This window comes from Bos indicus x Bos taurus, chromosome 18, assembly GCF_003369695.1.
Source record: "Bos indicus x Bos taurus breed Angus x Brahman F1 hybrid chromosome 18, Bos_hybrid_MaternalHap_v2.0, whole genome shotgun sequence".
NCBI lineage: Eukaryota > Metazoa > Chordata > Mammalia > Artiodactyla > Bovidae > Bos > Bos indicus x Bos taurus.
Window position 1 is genome coordinate 6,565,580 of NC_040093.1, and position 18,924 is coordinate 6,584,503.

General features: G+C 40.4%; 1 long non-coding RNA gene across 1 annotated transcript; it reads left to right on the top strand.

Moving 5' to 3' along the window:
- Positions 1-1,718: 1,718 nt before the first annotated feature.
- LOC113876107 lies at positions 1,719-10,923 on the top strand. Its single transcript, XR_003506422.1, has 2 exons — positions 1,719-1,931; positions 8,586-10,923. It is a non-coding gene; the product is annotated as an uncharacterized LOC113876107 (long non-coding RNA).
- Positions 10,924-18,924: the final 8,001 nt, after the last annotated feature.

The window sequence follows — 18,924 nt, forward strand, 5'->3', positions numbered from 1 at the left end:
GGCGGGCTACCACGAGGTCGAAAAGATCTGACACGACTAAGCGACTAAGGAGCAGCAACCTCCACACACAGCAGAGTGAGCTCTGAAAAACAAATCTAAACCTCTGGTTTACCTCCTGTAGATTCTTCAGTGACTTCTAGTTACTTTTGGAATAAAGTCCTAAGTCCAAAGACCTTGTAGAAAGCAGCCTCTACCTGGCATCACCCCTCTTTGTTCCCTGTGTCCCAGATAGACTGGCTTCTGTTCACTAAATATCTTCGTGCCTCAGAGCTGGCACTCAGGCTGTTCTCTCTGCTTGCAACACTCTTCCATTTCCCACCTTGCCAATTCTAAGTGTTTCCTCCTCACGGAGACCTTGTGTGATTTCTTGATGTATGTCAAGACTTTCCAATAAATCTTATCTTAGCATCAGGCCTGTTTCAGAGCACATGTTGCAATAGTAACTTTAAAATTATGGATGTAACTGGATGGCTGGCTGCTAGACTGTAAGCTCCATTATGTTCACTGCTGTACTCCCAGTTTGGGGCCCACGTTGACACTCAGTAAATTTGGATTGAAAGAAAAAATAGACAGGTCTTCCTTGTTTCAACCAGTTGTGTGTTTACATTTGCATGTGAGTGCATGGATCTGTAATTCCATGGATTTATTACAGAACATCATCTCATAAACATGTTTTATGCTTTGTAGCAGTGGAAATTGTATCTGAAGTGTTTTCCATTCCCTTAAGTTTTTTTCTACCTCATCACGTGAACGATGGAAACAGTAGTAAGAGTATTGACATTGTGTGGTTGGTGGGAAGAGCGGGTGGCCCTGTACAGTGACCATTTATCCTATAGTCGTGTCCGATTCTTTGTGACCCAATGGGCCATAACCCTTCAGGCTCCTCTGTCCCTGGAATTCTCCAGGCAAGAATATGGGAGTGGGTTGCCATGCCCTCCTCCAGGGGGATCTTCCCCCCGTAGATATCAACACCATGTACCCTGCATCGCAGGTGGATTCTTTATCACTGAGCCTCAGGGCAACCCAGATACCTACATATGATACTGCATATTATAGTGTTCCCTGTGCATTCAGAAGGAAGTAGATAGTAAATTAATTTGTGAATATTTTTCTGTCCATCTATCATGTCTGTCTTTCCATGGCTGACAAAAGATCTGGGGTTCTACACCTCCATTGCACTTCAGCTTTCTTGTATTTGTTTCAGATATTCTCAGGAAACTCTGTCATGCACTTTGCTGCTCTGGAACTTAAGTTGTCAGTCCCAACCACCTGACCTCAGGTGTTGTTGCCTCATTTCTTAACTGTTCGATGTGCATGAATTCTTAGAATGACAGAGTTTTCTCTCCAGTCAGAGGGACACAGATCTTTCTCTAATGTGCTGTTATGTTGATGATAAGTTCATCTGTGTAAAGTCTTTAGAGTAATGATTCGTGAGTAGGAAGTGTTAAAACACCTGTCATCAGTGTGATGATGTCATAATCAAAACAGTGTGTGTTCTTTAAAGCCGCTGGGACTTTGTCATCTCTGAAGACACTAGTCTTGTAACTCATCTAGATAGTGAACGTCCCTCAGTGTGTATAGTGTAATGCTTCTGCATAAAGAACTCACTGATTGAATTTATTTGTATATTCTGCATGTACTGTCCATACAAGTGACAAATTCATGTTGACTGGAAGATGTCATAGTCTTATGAAACAACAGGAAAATTACCTGAATTGATCATTACCCCTCTAACCTCTTCTCATTTTGAGTGAAAATAAGAATCCTCCCGAGCGCCTGTTAGTGAAATGTGCTTTCATTTCAGACACAGTTGACCATCGAGGATGTGGACATCAAGTTCACTCCAGAGGAGTGGGAATGCCTGGACCCTGCTCAGAGGGCCTTGTACCGGGACGTGATGGTGGAGACCTACAGGAACCTGCTGTCTGTGGGTGAGGATCACTTCCCTGTGAAATTGGATTCTGGTTTGGGGGTATCTCTGCATTTTCCCTCTGTGTCTCTTGGGATCCTCTGTTTTGCTTGACTGAGTTCATAGCCTTGTCCTTTCTTCAGGTGATCTGCCCACTGTGTGATACACAAGTTTCTACACAGCTTAAGTATTTATAAAGCTGATTTCAAACTTTAAAATATCCAATTCCCTGTTTTCTACCCCTGTGTTCTTGGTGCAGTAGTTCTTGGAAAGAACTAGATACATGGATGCCTGTGTGCTCAGTTGGTACAGTTTTGCCTGACTCTGCGACCCAGTGGACCGTAGCCCTCCAGGCTCCTCTATCCATGGGATTCTCCCGGCAAGAGTACTGGAGTAGGTTCCCATGCCCTCGTCCAGGGGGCTCTTGCCCCACAGGGGTCGAAGCCGCATCTCCTGCATGGCAGGTGGATACTTTACCTTTGAGTCCCGGGGAAGCCCATGTATCTGCATATTATACTGTATATTATACTGTTTCCTGTGCATTCAGAAGGACGCCGATAGTAAATTAATTTGTGAATATTTTCTGTCCGTCTATATTGTCCATCACTTCTTGGCTGACAAAAGAAGTTGGATTCTACACCTGGCAATGCAGGAGGCACAGGGTCTAGGTCCTCTCTAAAGCAGGCCTCTGAGCTTGCTTCTAACTGGCTGGACACTGCCCTGACTGTGAGTGCCCTGACTGCTTGCTGTGAGTGCAAGGCTTGCAGCACCAGAGATGAGACAGGGGACAAATCTTGAGGTTGTTGAGCCCTTGGAGGGACCCTGGCCTACTCAGCTGCAGGCTTAGCAACATTATAAGTTTTGTAAGACAAAGAATAGTATTAACATGCAACCAGAGCTGCTATTTGCTCACAGATTACTGATGATATCAATTAGCATCCTGGGATTATAAGGGGGAACCCCAAACTGCAATCTTTGAAGTCTCACCCAGGACTGTAACATGCTGCCTGGGACCTTTTCCCCACTGGGTCTCCAGATGGGCTGTGTCCCAGGACTTCCCAGTGCTGTTTGATTCTGGATGTTGGTCAGAATCCAATTTGGTGATGTATCTTCTGCTCTTTCTACTTTTCTTTTATTGTTAGCATATTGAAAGTCAGCTTGACAATTCTATAATAAGTATTTGTATTATTTATTTCTACAGAACGAGTGACTTATTTTGTTAACAAATCTTTGAACTTGAGACGAAAGTGACAACGTTTGGCAAAACTTTAATGGGCCCTGTGAGCAGTATTTGTGAGACAAAATACCACTCTGTAAGAAAAAAGAGGTTAAGGTTGATGAAGTTTTTATTCCCTAATAGGAAGATTTGCATTACTACTAGTTAGCTGATACACGGGATGTCTTCACTGGATACTGTGAGAATTGGAACCTTAAATTAAAGAGGGCTGTACCCTTAGAAGTTACTGAATATTTGTGACTCTCACCCTTTGAGAAAGGATAAGAACGTAATGCTGGATGAGAGGCTGGATCCTTCTCTCTCCTACTGTAAGGTACATAAAATGAAAGGGAAACTCGCTCAGTCATGTCGGAGTCTTTGCGACCCCATGGACTATAGAGTCCATGGAATTCTTCAGGCCAGAATTCTGCAGTGAGTAGCCTTTCCCTTCTTCAGGGGATCTTCCCAACCCAGGGATCGAACCCAGGTCTCCCCTTCATTGCTGGAGGATTCTTTACCAGCTGAGCCACCAGGGAAGTACAGGAGGTACATAAAGCGATCTTAAAATTGTTTGAATAGAAGTTACAACTGGAAACAGAATTATGCGATTAGTGATGATGGTTGTCCATATTACAATGTCAAATTATATATTAGCTGATCAAATTCTCACATTTTAAGTGGGCTCTCTCCTGTGCTGGCCCACATCTCTTAACAGTGTCCCCCACTGCTTTTCTGTTTCCATTATGTCCCGTTGTGGCCTTTCACCCCTCCCACTCCTCTGTCTCCCTCTCCATCAGCTAGTCCCCTTCTAACTTCTCCTGTCTTTCAGTGGGGAGGGGGAGCCCAGCTTCCCCCACTCCTGCCCCGACTCTAGCAAATTTCGTTTCCCTTTCAGATTCTTCTGATCAAGTGAAGACCTCCATTTCCCCAGACAGATGATGGATTTTCATCATCCATCTGCCCCAGTTAATCACAGTCAATTTGAGCACTGTTTGCTCTGTATTTTAGATATAAGACTGTGAGTATTGAAAGGAAAGATGTTTTTTGACACAGGGATTGCTGTGATATTCTTTAAACTCTGGAGAATACTGATTAAAATGATTTTTCCTTTATTTTTTTTTTAAGTACAAAACCATTTCTTTTTGCATATGGAATAGAAACAGCTAGCTTCTTAAAAGCCCTGCCTACAGAAAAGCTTGAAGTTAACCTTTACCAGGAATCCCAGATGACTCTAGTGGTAAAGAAGCTGCCAGCCAGTGTGGGAGATGCAGGAGATGTGGCTTCAGTCGCTGGCTTCTGAAGATCCCCTGGAGGAGGATAACAGCTCCAGTAGAGTCAGAGAGACATTTAAAATCTGTCTGGACTTATGCATGTCTCAGTGTGTGTCTTTGATTTTGGATAATATTGCTGAGGTTTATTTGTAAATGAGCTCTTACTCAATTGGCTTTAAAAGAAAGGAAGCACTTGGGCTTCCCTGGTGGCTCAGTGGTAAAGAATCCACCTGCCAGTGCAAAGGACAGGTTCTATCCCTGGTACAGGGAGACTCCACATGCCGCAGAGCAGCTAAGCCCGTACACCACCACCACTGAAGCCCACGTGCTCTAGAGCTCATGGTCCACAAGAGAAGTAGCTACAATGAGAAGCTCATTCACCACAACTAGAGGGTAGTCCCTGCTTGACATAACGAGAGAAAGACAGAGCAGTGATGATGACCCAGTGAAGCCAAAAATAATAAATGAATTAAAAAAAAAAAAAAAACAGTAAGTGCATACAAATCAATTAGAAGGGAAATTAACCTAAATGAATTTCAGGTTCATGTGAACTGGGAAATATTCAATATTAAATATCTAGTATTAATGTTTACTCATCTAATTAAGACTTATCTTGAGTCATCCACATTGTGTAATAATTCTGTTGTGTTACATTGAGAGATTTAGGACTATTGATGAATATGTTTGGTGCTACCCTGAGATGCTCTCTATAAGAAAGCAAATGTTTTTAGAAGTTATCAGTAGTATTTATGTTCACTAATCTAGAAAATGCAATATAAAGCACAGTTCATGGTTGCTTAAGGAAGGTAAGATGTGTGTTTTCAGTGAGAAAGGTGTGAGAAATGAAATTGAGTTTGGATGCTCGTAGCAATGAGTGGAAGCGAGTGGAAGCTGAAAACAAGGTCTTCATTTCCCAGGCCAAGAGTCCTGACCATTGGACCACAGCAGCCAATAATTAGGGCTAAGGTCCCTGGTCTTGCCTGCCTAGTCAAGAAAGAATTCAGATGAAGAGGCACAAGGTAAAGAGTAAAGGAAAATGTTTATTGAAAGGAAAAGTACATGCAGAAAGGCACATGGGCTAGCTCAGAGAGAGAGCCCACCTTTGGTAAGTGTCAGTTCTTTTTAAAGGTACAGTTTTCCAGGTCTTTGTCTCCCCTCGGGCCAGTCACCTTCTTTTGTCCCCTCTGGTTAATTTGTCTCAGGCCCCTCCCCTGGGATGTGAATGCACACCCTAACCAAGCTGTATCTCTAAGTTAAGGAAGGCTTCTGGGAGAAGCAAGACTTGTTATGGCCTGAATTACCCTCTGACTTGACCTCAAGCAACCTTTCTGCACATGTGTAGTCACGTCTCTGTTAATAGACAGGGTTTTTTCCTTTCTTTGTCCTTGCCATGATTATTCCCTTGAAGTAAGAGACAAAGACTGGCTATTTACCCTGTATTTGTTGGCTGTAGATTCCTCAACTGGAGCCCAGCTATCTCTTATCTCAGGGAATGCAGAGAGAAGGGTGACATATTGTAGATATCCAATCTGAAGCCCATCTGTCTCCTACATAAAAATTACGTTTTATTACGGAAAAAGAAATTCGGTCTGACTTACAGGTGGCTGTTTACAAATGAAAAAAGTGATTTAAAAAAAAGGAGAGAGGTTTATGGAAAGTGGATGCCAAGGAAAGAGGTCCCAAAGGGTAGGTCTTTCTATGATCTGTAATTTGACTCCTGTCAATGTTGTTGCTTGACTTTGGGGAGCATGTGATGAGGTGTTTCAAAGGGATCTAATTCCTCTTTGTCCTCCTTCTGTGCTGGATTCCGTGGGATGTCCACTTTTTGGTCCATGTCGAGCAATGGTAACACCTCCAGAGCTGTAATCCTGGAGCCAGCCTGGTTCTCTTCCTATTTGCTGCACTTGGGAGACCTCATTGGAAGAAGGGAAGAGAATGGCCAATCTTTGATTGCATTTGGTGTCTCAGATCCTACACAGAGCTGCCTTCAACCTGTCTTCCTGTTCAGAACCCTCAGCTGTTCCTGTTGTTACTGCTTTTACCACAACCTTCACGGGTGTGTGTAACAGGAATGTGGTTTGGATCTTCTGTGATTGTAACTCAGGAAGCCTGTAAGGACAGTGGACTCTGAGATCTTCTCTTGTATCCCGTCTTGGATATATGAATCAGGCTCCAGGTTCCTTCCGTCCATGCTCATACTGTACAGAATGACCCGTGCTCATCCACTGAACCACATTTTCAGGACACGACTTGATATGTGGGGGGGTGGTACTTGGGAAACCATTTCTAGGTGAGATGGCTGAGTAAGGTTGTTAGTTACACAGATCAGTTCTTGTGTCTCACTTGACCTTATGTTTTTAAAGTCCTGAAGTTTGTTGTAACCTTTTGTAATCTGTTCTGCCTAAGTGGGCCCTCGTGATTAAGAACATGTATGAATTTGTAGGTCTGGGTTTCACTCCTGCTTTGCTCTTTACTTTCATGTGCCATGGAGTTGTGTTCATGAACCCTGGGAATCTACTACCTTTATTTGAAAAATTGAGGTAATTCATGCTTTTAGGTGTCATAGAATTTTGACTGTTTTATTAAAAAGGTCAAAAGTTAACTTTTTTTTTTTTTCCTGAACCATGTGGGAGGCGGGATCTTAGTTCTCCACTCAGGGATGGAATCTCTACCCCCTACAGTGTAATCATTTAATGCTGTCCACTAGACCATCAGGAAATTTGCCTCAAAGGTTACTTTTGCTTAAAATGCATATTTACTTCATGTCATGGTTATTGTGACATGTCTCTTTGTTTGCATTACATCCTGTATATTGTTAGTTTACATTTCATTCTGAATAGTTTGTCTCTGACTCTAATTAGTAAGTTTTCAAATAATATTTCTCTTCTATAGCAGATTCTTTACCTCTCAGATGTAAGAAACGCCCCAAAGCTTGTTCCTTTACATATATCTTAGAGCTGATGAACCGAGTAAGTGAAGGATACTGTATAGATAGGCAATTGCTATATTGAGTGGCTGCTATTTAAGTAGAGATTTCATTTATTAATTCTTTGTCATTTAAAGATGACGGTCTTTATGTTTTACACAGTATAACTCACATGAACCACTTGTTATAAAATGCCTGTATGTCTATCTACTTATAGATTTATAAAAGGTATTTAGAAAAGTGTTCTATCTTTTTTGTAAAAATTATTTTAGGGAATTCCCTGACAGTCCAGTGCATAGGATTCAGCACTTTCACTGCAGTGATCCTGGGTTTAATCCATGGTTAGAGAACTAAGATCTCATAAGCCCTGATGGGGAGGGGGGCTGTTTTAACAAATTGTTTATTTTCACTATGCAGTGTTTGTTGAACAGTTGTCAACTGCCATTTATGTTTTACAGTTTTCGTTAGAATGCTTCCTGTGGATTATTTACCATTACAGTGTATTGCCTTGTTGATCCTTTCTTGCTCAGTCACTCAGTACTGTCTGACACTTTGTGGTGTCATGGACTGTAGCCCGCCAATCTCCCCATCCATGGAATTTTTAATATTTTTTTGTCCTCAATTATGAGACAGAAGTGTGTTTACTACCAAGTAGAATGAGCTTTGAGATCATGGTGGGAAAAGATCTTTTTTGTTGAGAACTGACATGGGTTTGCATAAAATGAATGTTTTCCTGATTGTGTCTTTCAAACTTGGGTACCCTAAAATTAATTTGAGTTCTGTGTGATCGCTCTTTTCTTTTTTAAAGAGTTGTTTTCCAATAGTGTTCCTTATGTTTTTAAGTTCATCATTGGGGAGATTCATAATACTATTCAGGATGGGTATGACTTTGGTATAATATCTTGTGTTCAACAGGAAAAAATTTATCTATGAATTGTAATTAATAGGATACCTATGGTTCTTTATCGGAGAAGGCTCTGGCACCCCACTCCAGTACTCTTGCCTAGAAACCCCCATGGACCGGTGAGCCTGGTGGGCTGCAGTCCATGGGGTCAATAAGAGTCGGATACGACTGAGCGACTTCACTTTCACTTTTCACTTTCATGCATTGGAGAGGGAAATGGCAACCCACTCCAGTGTTCTTGCCTGGAGAATCCCAGGGACGGTGGAGCCTGGTGGGCTGCGGTCTGTGGGGTCGCACAGAGTCAGACACGACTGAATCGACTTAGCAGCAGCAGCAGCATGGTTCTTTATATCTTGTAGATGTGTCTCGTATAGATATGACCATGAAATTACAAGCAAAAGGAAACAGTGGAAAAGGAGAAATTTTTCAAAGAGTGATATTTGGGAGAGCCGAAACTTCTGAAATTAAAGATTTTTTTCCTCAGGAAGATACAGGAAAATTTGGATGGTTGGGAGAGTCTGTGGACAGATAATGAAAGAAGAGACAACGGAATATCTATATCTCATAACAAAAATCTCACTGATGGAAGAGATCATCAGAGTAGAAATGATGCAGGAGATAAGCCTGTTGAAAGGCTCGGATCAAGCTTTCATGATGAATTGCAGATGCTTCAGTCTGAAGGACAATTTTTGAATGTAGTCAAGTTGTGACGAATATCAACAGTAGCACCTCAGTTTTGCCAATTCAGAGAACTCATAGTGTCTGCAAAGGCAATTCTCATAAAAATGAGTGTGCTGTTATGCATCCCTCAGAACAGGCCCCAGACCCAGAAGTACACAAGAAAAAATCTTACAAAAGTAATGAGTGTGGCATAACCATTCTTCAGGACTCAGAACTCACTAGATATCAAAGAATCCATACAGGAAGATTACCATATAAAGCTGACGTATGTGGCAAGGCGTTTAATGATAATGTGAGCCTTGCAGTTCATCAGAGAAATCATACTGGAGAGAAAGCATATAAATGTGATGTATGTAGCCACAGCTTTAAACAGAACACAGCCCTTCAAATTCATCTGAGAGTTCATACTGGAGAGAGAGCATATAAATGTAATGTATTTGGCTACTGCTTTAAGCACAATGCATACCTTCAAAATCATGGGAGAACTCATACTGGATAGAAACTATATAAATGTGATGTGTGTGCAAAGGCCTTTACTTGGGAAGAAAGCCGGGCACTTCATCTGCTCCTTCATACTGGAGAGAAACCATATAAATGTGATGTATGTGGCAAGGCCTTTAGTGTAAATGGAAGCCTTGGAACTCATCGGAAAATTCATATGGACGAGAAACCATATAAATGTGATGTATGTGGTAAGGCCTTTAGTGTAAATGGAGGCCTTGTATCTCATCGAAAAATTCATACCAAAAAGAAACCATAAAAATGTGATGTATGTGGCAAGGCCTTTAGAGTAAAAGGAAGCCTTACATCTCATCAGAAAATTCATACTGGATAGAAAGCATATAGATGTGATGTATGTGACAAGGTCTTTAATTTCAAATCAGCCTTAACTCTCCATCAGGCAGGTCATACAGGAGAGAAAGCACAGAAATGTATCTATGGGGCAAAGTCTTCAATTCCAGCTGTTACTTTGCAGTTCATTGGAGAGCTCATATTCTAGAGACGTTTGTGGCAAGGCCTTTAGTCAAACTGCAAAACTTGCAGTTCATCGGAAAATTCATTCTGGAGAGAAAGCATATGAATGTGTTGTCTGTGGCAAGGCCTTTAGTCATATTGGTAAGCTTGCAGTTTATCCAGAATTCATACTGGAGAGAAACATATAAATGTGTTGCATGTAGCTGATCCTTTACTTGAAGTGCACAACATGGAATTCATCAGAGAACTAATACTGGAGAGAAAACATAAATGTGATCTCAATGTCGAGGCTTGTAATCTAAACACAAACCTTGCGGTTCATCAGAGAATTTATATTAGAGAGAAACCTTACAGTTGAAACAATGATTACCAACTTTAGTGCTCAGTCAGCCTTAATGGAGAGAAAGCATGGAAATGTGATGTATGTGGCCAGTGTTTTACTTGAAATGACCATCATAGGAAGCATCAGATAATTCACAGCGGAGAAAACTGTTACAAATGAAACAATTGTGAGAAGCATTTTAGTGCAACTGTAATGAGTGTGGCAAAGCCTTTAATCTGAGTTCAGGCCTTATAATTCACCAGAGAATTCATACTGTATAGAAAGCGTACAAATGAAATGAATGTGGCAAAGCTTCTAGTTCACGTTCAGCCTTAACTGACCATTCGGCAGTTCATACAGGAGAGAGCCACATAAACGGAATTTATATGACAAAGCCTCCAGTCACAAGGATCATCTGAAAATCAGTACTGCAGTGAAAACATACAAATGTAGTGACTGAAGTAAAGTACAGGAAGTTTTTGACCTTCCGAAAAGTCAAACTGGAGGAAACTGCACAAATGTAGTCGATGTGGGCAAAGGCTTGATTCTGTATTCAGATCTAACTAATCCTCAGGTAATTAATTCTGAATTGAAATCTTACCCACGTAGTACATGTGGTAAGTCTTTTGGACGGCATTCAGTTTTTTACAAAAATGAGAAAATGCCTACCGGCAAGATTCCATACATTCAGAGCCACAGTCAATCCCTCCAGTGGAGGGAATCATGTAAATGTGTGCAGCCAGGATTTCAATAACAGGCTGATCATTCCCATCATCAGAGAATTCATAATGCAAAGAAACCTTTGCAAATGTGAGTGTGGCAAATCCTTCAGGTGGCATACTGGCCTAAAAAGATATCAGGTGACCCACACTAGAGAGGATTTCCAAAGATAATCAATGTGGCCAGGCTTTTTGTTTACACCTTAGGCTTCTTGAGAATATTCACACTAGATGAAAATTGTATCAATGTAATAAGTGTGTCGGGTTTTTAGGCAACAGTCCAAATTCAGGCTTCAGTAAAGAAGTCATTTTGCAGAGAAAGCTTACAAGTGACATGAGTATGTAAAACCTTTACTCGGGGTTCACATCTCACCAACCATCAGATCATCCATGCTACAGAGAAGCTTATTAGTGCAGAATATGTGGCAAGGCTTTTAGGTGCTCCCTGTATCTCAGTGTTCAGCAAATACTTTATACTTAGAAATGCAACTTTTATGGCAGTTGTCACAATTACTGCTCCTTCTTTAGGTATCTAAGAACATATATCCTGGAGATAAACCACACAAATACAATATCTGTGGAAAGAATTTTACCCAAACATCAAAGTTGGGAAACATTCTGGAGCAATGCTTTACAAATGCAATGGAGGTGGAGAAAGTTTCAGCTTGAGTTGAAGTATTAGACAACAAGACTCCATAGTAAAGAGGAGTCTTGGAATTGGATGGCAAAGGCCTTTCTGCAGGCTTCAGAGTACACTAGACTTCAGAATATATGTTTCAGAGAAACCACACAGAAGTAATGTGCTCACTAAAGCGTTAACACAAAGATCAAAATGATGGAACCTAAGAGGGCAAGCTTACAGAAGTAATGAATTTTTTCATGAGATATTCACACCTTGGGTGTGATTTATGCAGGCCAGAAACTACAGATACACTGAATTTGGAAATACATTTAAGAAAACGTATTTCCTCAAGATTCCCCCCAAGATTCATATCGGGGCAAATCCTTAGAATTGTAATGACTTTCGTAAAATTTTGGGACAGTTCTTACAACAGATCATGTGAGATGATTCATTTTAAGAATAAATAAATCTTTAGTTTTCCAACAATTAACCTCCTGTGTTATGGCAATATAATTATGTTAAGTATTTTGAAACTTCATGACCTGTGGAAATAGTCGCTAATCTTCAGTGTATATTTAATTACTTGAGTTTTCTTGAGAAGGTGACGTTATTTTTTATGACATTTCCGCAAGGTTTGAAAACTTTTATAGCTTTCTTAGGGATTTTCATGATGGCCTCTGCAAAGAAATCAGTAAGATGAAGGGGCAGACTTCATTAGGTGTGTTTCGTTAATATCCATCTTTCATGGGTAAACAGGGACACTAAAATATCGAATTCAATGGTGTGTGAAGTAGGATCAGTGAGGGACAGGGAACCATGTCAAACCATGACAGGACTCAGCATGCTCATTATGTTCAGGATGCCCTTCTGTACACAGGCCACTGTGATTATAGGACTGAATGATGTACCATCTGCCTATGCAAAGAGCAACCTGGACATTAAGAGACTTGGGCTTTTCATGGGAGGGGAGTTGACAGGTTACTGAAGACATTACGTGGGAGAAATTATAGCAGGAAAATGCTGGTCATTTTCTCCCTTAACTCCCTTAACATTGCCACTGCATATAAATGATTAATGGAAACTTCTTGGAAGTTGAAGAGAAATGGGATCAAAAGAACCAGAGAAGTATGCGTGTGTATCTGTTTCATCACTGATTGCTGCCATTTATGTTGTACTTCTGTTTTCTTCAGAATGTATCCTAAGTCTTGTGATCTAATAAAATTTGTATCATTTCCCCCATAACCCTGAATGGATCATGTTTCTTCCAACAACACAGTTTTTCACCACCTCAACTTCATAACAGAAACTAGGAATGCACCAAAGGCTCTTCAGGTAGAAAGAATGTAGAATTTCTTTTCATGACAACATCAAACAATAGACAATTTTGGGATTATATACTAATAATTTGCACTTCAGTTATTATACCACACTCTGTCCATAACGGAACAATTATATTTCCAATGTCCGCTTGTGCCAAAATGAAACTAATAGCATGTGCCTAATTTACATGAAGTGAAAATAGGAATAATAAATGTGCAAAAATTAGGAAATAAAAAACTTCGGAAATAAGGTTAAAAGTGATAGCTCTTTTTGATCTGGGAGGATTCTGAAATAAATTATATTTTGTTATTCATTTGTTTTTGGTTGTATAGTTGTGGCTTAGGCATATCTCCAAAGCATGTAGGAATTTTCTAGACCAGGGATCTGTCCCATGTCTCCTATTTGGCAGGCGGATTCCTTACCACTGAGCACCAGGGAAGACCCAGAAATACTTTAGAATCCACACTATATGATGGGAATTTTTTTTTGTTTGATAAACTAGAAATTTCATATATTCAGTCCCCAATATGTTGGATCTTGTTACTTTGCAGTCACAGAAAGAACAAGATGGAACCAAACCCAAAATTTGGTTTGAATTTTGAGACAAATCAAGCCATATGTTAAACTCTTATGAGAATGTTTGTTAACTGTTGAAGCTTTCTAGTAGAAGCATGGTAGCCTACCAAGCTGTTCGGTTCAGTTCAGTCGCTCAGTCGTGTCCGACTCTTTGCGACCTCATGGACTGCAGCATGCCAGGCTTCCCTGTCCAGTTTTCAAAATTGCTTCTCACTCTTTAGGTATCTGAGAATATGTATTCTGGAATTAAATCACACAAATACAGTATTTGTGAAAAGGATTTTACTCAAATGTCTAAGTTGGGGAACATAACTGGAGCAGTGCTTTACAAATGCAACGGGAGTGGGAAAAGTTTCACCTTGGATTGAAGTATTAGGTAAGAGTCCATAGTGAAGAGGAGTCTTGGAAATGGATGGTCAGGGGCTTTCTCTAGGGTTCCGAGTGTACTAGACTTCAGAATATATGTCTTTCAGAGAAACCACACAAATTGTGCACACTGAAGCTTTAACCCATTGATCAAAACTGAAATGTGAGAGGATTTATATGGAGAGCAAGCTTGCACAGGTAATGAATATTGTGTGTTTTTTTACATCAAATATTCACCTTGGATATAATGAAGTGATTTGTGCAGGTCAGAAACTGTACAGATACACCGAATTTGGAAACACATTGAAGAAAACCATATTTCCTCAAGATTCCTCCCAAAATTCATATCGGGGAGAATCTGTGTAGTGGTAATGAATTTGGTAAAATTTTGGACTTGCAACAGATCATATAAGAGATAATTCATTTTAGGAATAAATAAGTCTTTAGTTTTCTAACAATTAACCTATTATATTAAGGCAGTATACTTACGTCGTGTGTTGAAACTTAATAACGTGTGGAAATGACCCATTACCTTCAGTGTGTATTTAGTTACTTGAGTTTTCTAGAGAAGGTGACATTGTTTTTCATGATATTTCCACAAGGTTTGAAAACTTTTATAGCTTTCTTTGAGACTTTCATGATGGTCTCTGCAAAGAAATGAGTAAGAGGAAGGGGCAGACTTCCTTAGCTGTGGTTCATTCATATCCATTTTTCGTGGGTAAACAGGGCCACTAAAATATGAAATTCAATGGTGTGTGAATTAGAATCAGTGAGGGACAGAGAATCATGTAAAAAGTTAAGACATCATTCATATTAGGGTGCCTTTCCGTAGACAGGCCACCTTGGGTTATAGGACTGAATGCTGTACCGTCTGACCATGAAAAGAGCAGGCTAGACATTCTGGGACTTGGGCTTTTCTTGGGAGGAGAGTTGACAGGTTACTGGGGACTGACCACGTGGGAGAAGTTATACCAGGGAAATGCTGGTCGTTTTCTCCCTTAACTGGGAACTGCTGTTGTATATAAATGAACTGGGAATTCCTGTTGTATATGAATGATTAATGGAAACTTATTCTTTGAAATTGAAGAGAGCAGTTTTCTTGGAAATTTAGTCAAAAGAACCAGAAAAGTATGTGTGTGTATCTGCTTCAAATTAATTGCTGTCACTTATGTTGTGCCTCTGTTTTATTCAGAATGTATCATAAGTCTTGTGCTCTAATAAAGTTTGTATCATTTGTTCCATAACTCGGAATGGATCATGTTTCTTCCAGCTACACAGCTTTATGCCACCTCAGTTCTTCATAACAAACTAGGAATGTGCCAAAGGCTCTCAAGGTTGAAAGAAGGTAGAAGAATTTCTTTTCATGATGAAATCAAAGAATAGACAATTTTGGGATTATATACTAATAATTTGCACTTGAGTTATTCTCTCCACACTGTCCATAGTGGAGCAATTATATTTCCTGATGCCTTTTTTTGTGCCTGAATGAAACTAATAGCATGTGCCTAATTTACATGAAGTGAAAATAGGAATAATAAACGGGCAAAAATTAGGAAACAAAAAACTATGGAAATAAGGTTAAAATGATAGCTCTTTTTGAGCTTGGAACATTCTGAAAGTATTATTATTATTATTATTTATTATTAGCCCAATAGTTGTGGCTCATGAGGTCAGTAACTCCACAGCATGTGGGAATTTGCCCAACCAGGGATGTGTCCCATGTCTCCTGCATTGGCACGTGGATTCCTTATCACTGAGCCACCAGGGCAGCTGTGGAAATAATTTAGAACCCACACTATATGATGGGAATTTTTTTTGTTTGATAGAGTAGAAATTTCTTATATTCAGTTGACAACGTATTGGTTCTTATTACTTTGCAGTCACCCACTGGAACAGGATGGAACCAAACCCAAAGTTTGGTTTCAATATTGAGACAGATGTAGCCATATGCTAAAATGTTATGAGAATGTTAACTGCTGAAACTTTCTAGTGGGAGCAGGGTAGACTTAGAAGCTGTTGGGAGAAAAAGCTTGACTAACAAGGAATGGTGACATTTGTGGAGTGTTAAGATGATTACTGATGGCAAGGAGAAGCTACCTGCTCTGGTAAGTTACCAGTTGGTATCGAAGAAAGGAGGCCTTAGTCTTTTGTCTCAGTCTGCCCAGAGAAGCAGCACAGGAAGTGGTTTTTTTTAAAGTCTAAAGAAGTCAGTAGTCAAACATGGGAAAACCACAGTGAGACTGTGTAAGAAAACACTGAATGTTTACTCATGCTATGAATTTATAACATTCCTTTTACTGCAGTACCAATATGTTCCATTGTTCTGTACAGTTTTTGAAGATGGTAGTAGCTTACTATTTGTCTATCTTACTAGACAGATAAATTACTATTTACTGTCTCTTGCCTAAGGAACTTTTACAGTAGCCTAATGAACATTAACGTTTGGAAATATTTATTAGGTAATAAATACTAAACAGAAGTCCAGTTTTCCAGAGGATATTAGTGTTAATGTCACATTATAGAAATAAGTAATATGCTCCATGGTTCTTGTCAGCTGTAGTAAAATTTCTTTTTTTTAACAATATTGTGATGGTGTTTGCCGCACATTAACATGAATCGGCTGTAGGCATACATAGCTTCCATCCTTCCTAAACCCACCTCCCTCCCCAGCCTATCTCACCAGGTTGTCACAGAGCAGTGGCTCTGGTGCCCTGTGTCATACATCAAACTCCCACTGTCTATTCTACATATGGTAATATACATGTTTGAATGCTATTCTCTCAAATCATGCCACCTTATTTCTTTTGTTTTCTCAATGGTTTTTCCTTAGCATTCTTGTCTGTCCACATGTTGTGAGCTAGGTTTAATGTTTAATTTCTATTTCTTCCATGCCTTACACTAACAAATACATAAGCCTATAGGTTATTTTGAGACTTGTAAGATTAAAATGCACATAAGACAATGAAAGGGGACGTAGTACATGCCTTATAAATATGAAGAAAGTTCCTTTAGGACTTGAGTTCAGTCAGTTAATACATGTAGAAGTATTTATAAATAGTGCAAAGTTGATAATTTTGGTGAAAATAAACTCTTCTCAAGACTTTATATTTTACCGTCTTTGTTGTCCACATCTGACAGCTTTCTGGAACAACAAAGAAAATATATTACAATGTTTAAACAAAAAGTAACTGACATTCCCTTTCATTGAAGAAGTATTGACTGAAGTATTATATATTATGATGTATACAAGTTTTTCTCAAAAGTATTTGAAGCTATGTCATCACAAGCATGGAACAGAAACACTTTTTATAAAGAATGCAGTTCTTGGTGAAGGACTTTTTTTTTCTCTTTAATAATTATAAAATGTATTTTTGGCTGTGGTGGGTCATCATTGCTGCACTGGCTTTTCTCTCCTTGCAGTGAGCGGGGGCTATGAATTTTGTACATAAAATACATAAACCTGGCTGGGGCTTGCTTGGAGACAGGAGTCCTGACGCCCCTTGTTTTGGTCAGTGCACAGCACTCAATGTCTTCTCTGTTTCCGGCTGTGCTGATTTGGTTTTGCTGCACGTGGACTTTCTCTAGTTGCAGCCAGCAGGAGCTACTCTCTAGTTGCTGTGTGAAGGCTTCTCACTGCTGTAGCTACTCTTGTTGCAGAACACAAGCTTTAGAGGACAAGCTCAGTACTTGTGTTGCACAGGCTTGTTGCTCCTAGACACGTGGTATCCTCACAGACCAGGGATCAAACCCACGTCCAGTGCATTGGCAGGTGGATTCTTTACCACTGGACCACCAGGGATGTGCCACTAATTGTCCTTCAACTGAGAAAATCCCAGTATCTTTCAACCAGGATCCTCATGCACATTTTAACTGGGGGGCTATGTATGTTAATATAGTGCCAAATAAAATTTGGTGTCCTTAAGCAATAACTAGGTGATCTGAAACCAGGAGAGAATCCCCTAAACTTATCTGGACTGCCTGAGGAGGAGGATGGGCCCAAGCGGCCCTTCCTGGTCTACCAAGGCCGGAATGTCCAAAGCACAGAGCAGTGCCTGCCTTTCTCCGTCCTGCATTCCCCTCAGGGTGCACTGTCGCTGGGCCACTGCAGTGACTACTAAGCTTGATCCTTGAAGAAGTGGAATGTCAAGACATTTTTCTCCTTAGAACCGTTAGTATGAAGTAGCCCATTCTAAGAGTTGTGTGTTTTATATTCTAGCTTGTCATTCCCACACAAAGTTAGTTCTTATTTACTTAAACTGCTAAATAATTCTAATTCCTGGAATATTCCTGGGTCCAGCCACCACCCTACATTAATCCCCACCCCACTCCCACCTACCCCCAGCCCTGTGGCCACGCCTGGTTTTAGTTCCCAGGCCTCTGAATCGCTTCAGCCTCATCAGCAGGAAACCTTACTTTTGACAGTTATTATCCCACAGAATTTCCAGCTTTTATTTTGAAACTGTTACCGATAGTTACTTAAACTAATGAAGAATCAGTGGTGCAACTCAAGACGTGAAACACTGTGTGTGTGCTTAGTCCCTCAGTCATGTTAACTCTTTGGGTCCACATGAACTGTAGCCTGCCAGGCTCCTCTGTCGATGGCGTTGTCCAGGCGAGAAGACTGGAGTGGGTTGCCATGCCCTCCTCAAGGGGATGTTCTCACCCCAGGGAGCGAACCCAGACTCCTGCATTGTGGGTGGATTCCTTTACCATCTGAGCCACCAGTAAAGCACCAAGTACTTCTAAAGGCTGACCAAAGGCCTCGGCAACTAAAGGATGGAACATGCCAGTATCTGCTCTGGCCCACTTGGGCCCGCCCCTCATGCCCAGAAGCAGAGTTCAAAGCAAATGGTAGGTATAGTCACTGTTGGAAACGTGTGGTACTGTTTTTGTTCTTTTTTTCTTGTTAAACTGCGCCTCTGCTCCCTATCTGTGGTCTCGGGTCACCGGACTTTCCTACTCATCCACCCGTTCCTCCACCCCAAGTAAATTCAGTTGTGGACATGAGAGGTTTGATTCCTTTCCATGTAAAATCCTGACACACATAGTGCATAAAATATACAGTAAATTTTGGGGAAAATCATTTTAATTAAGACATGGCACTTAATAATTTTACA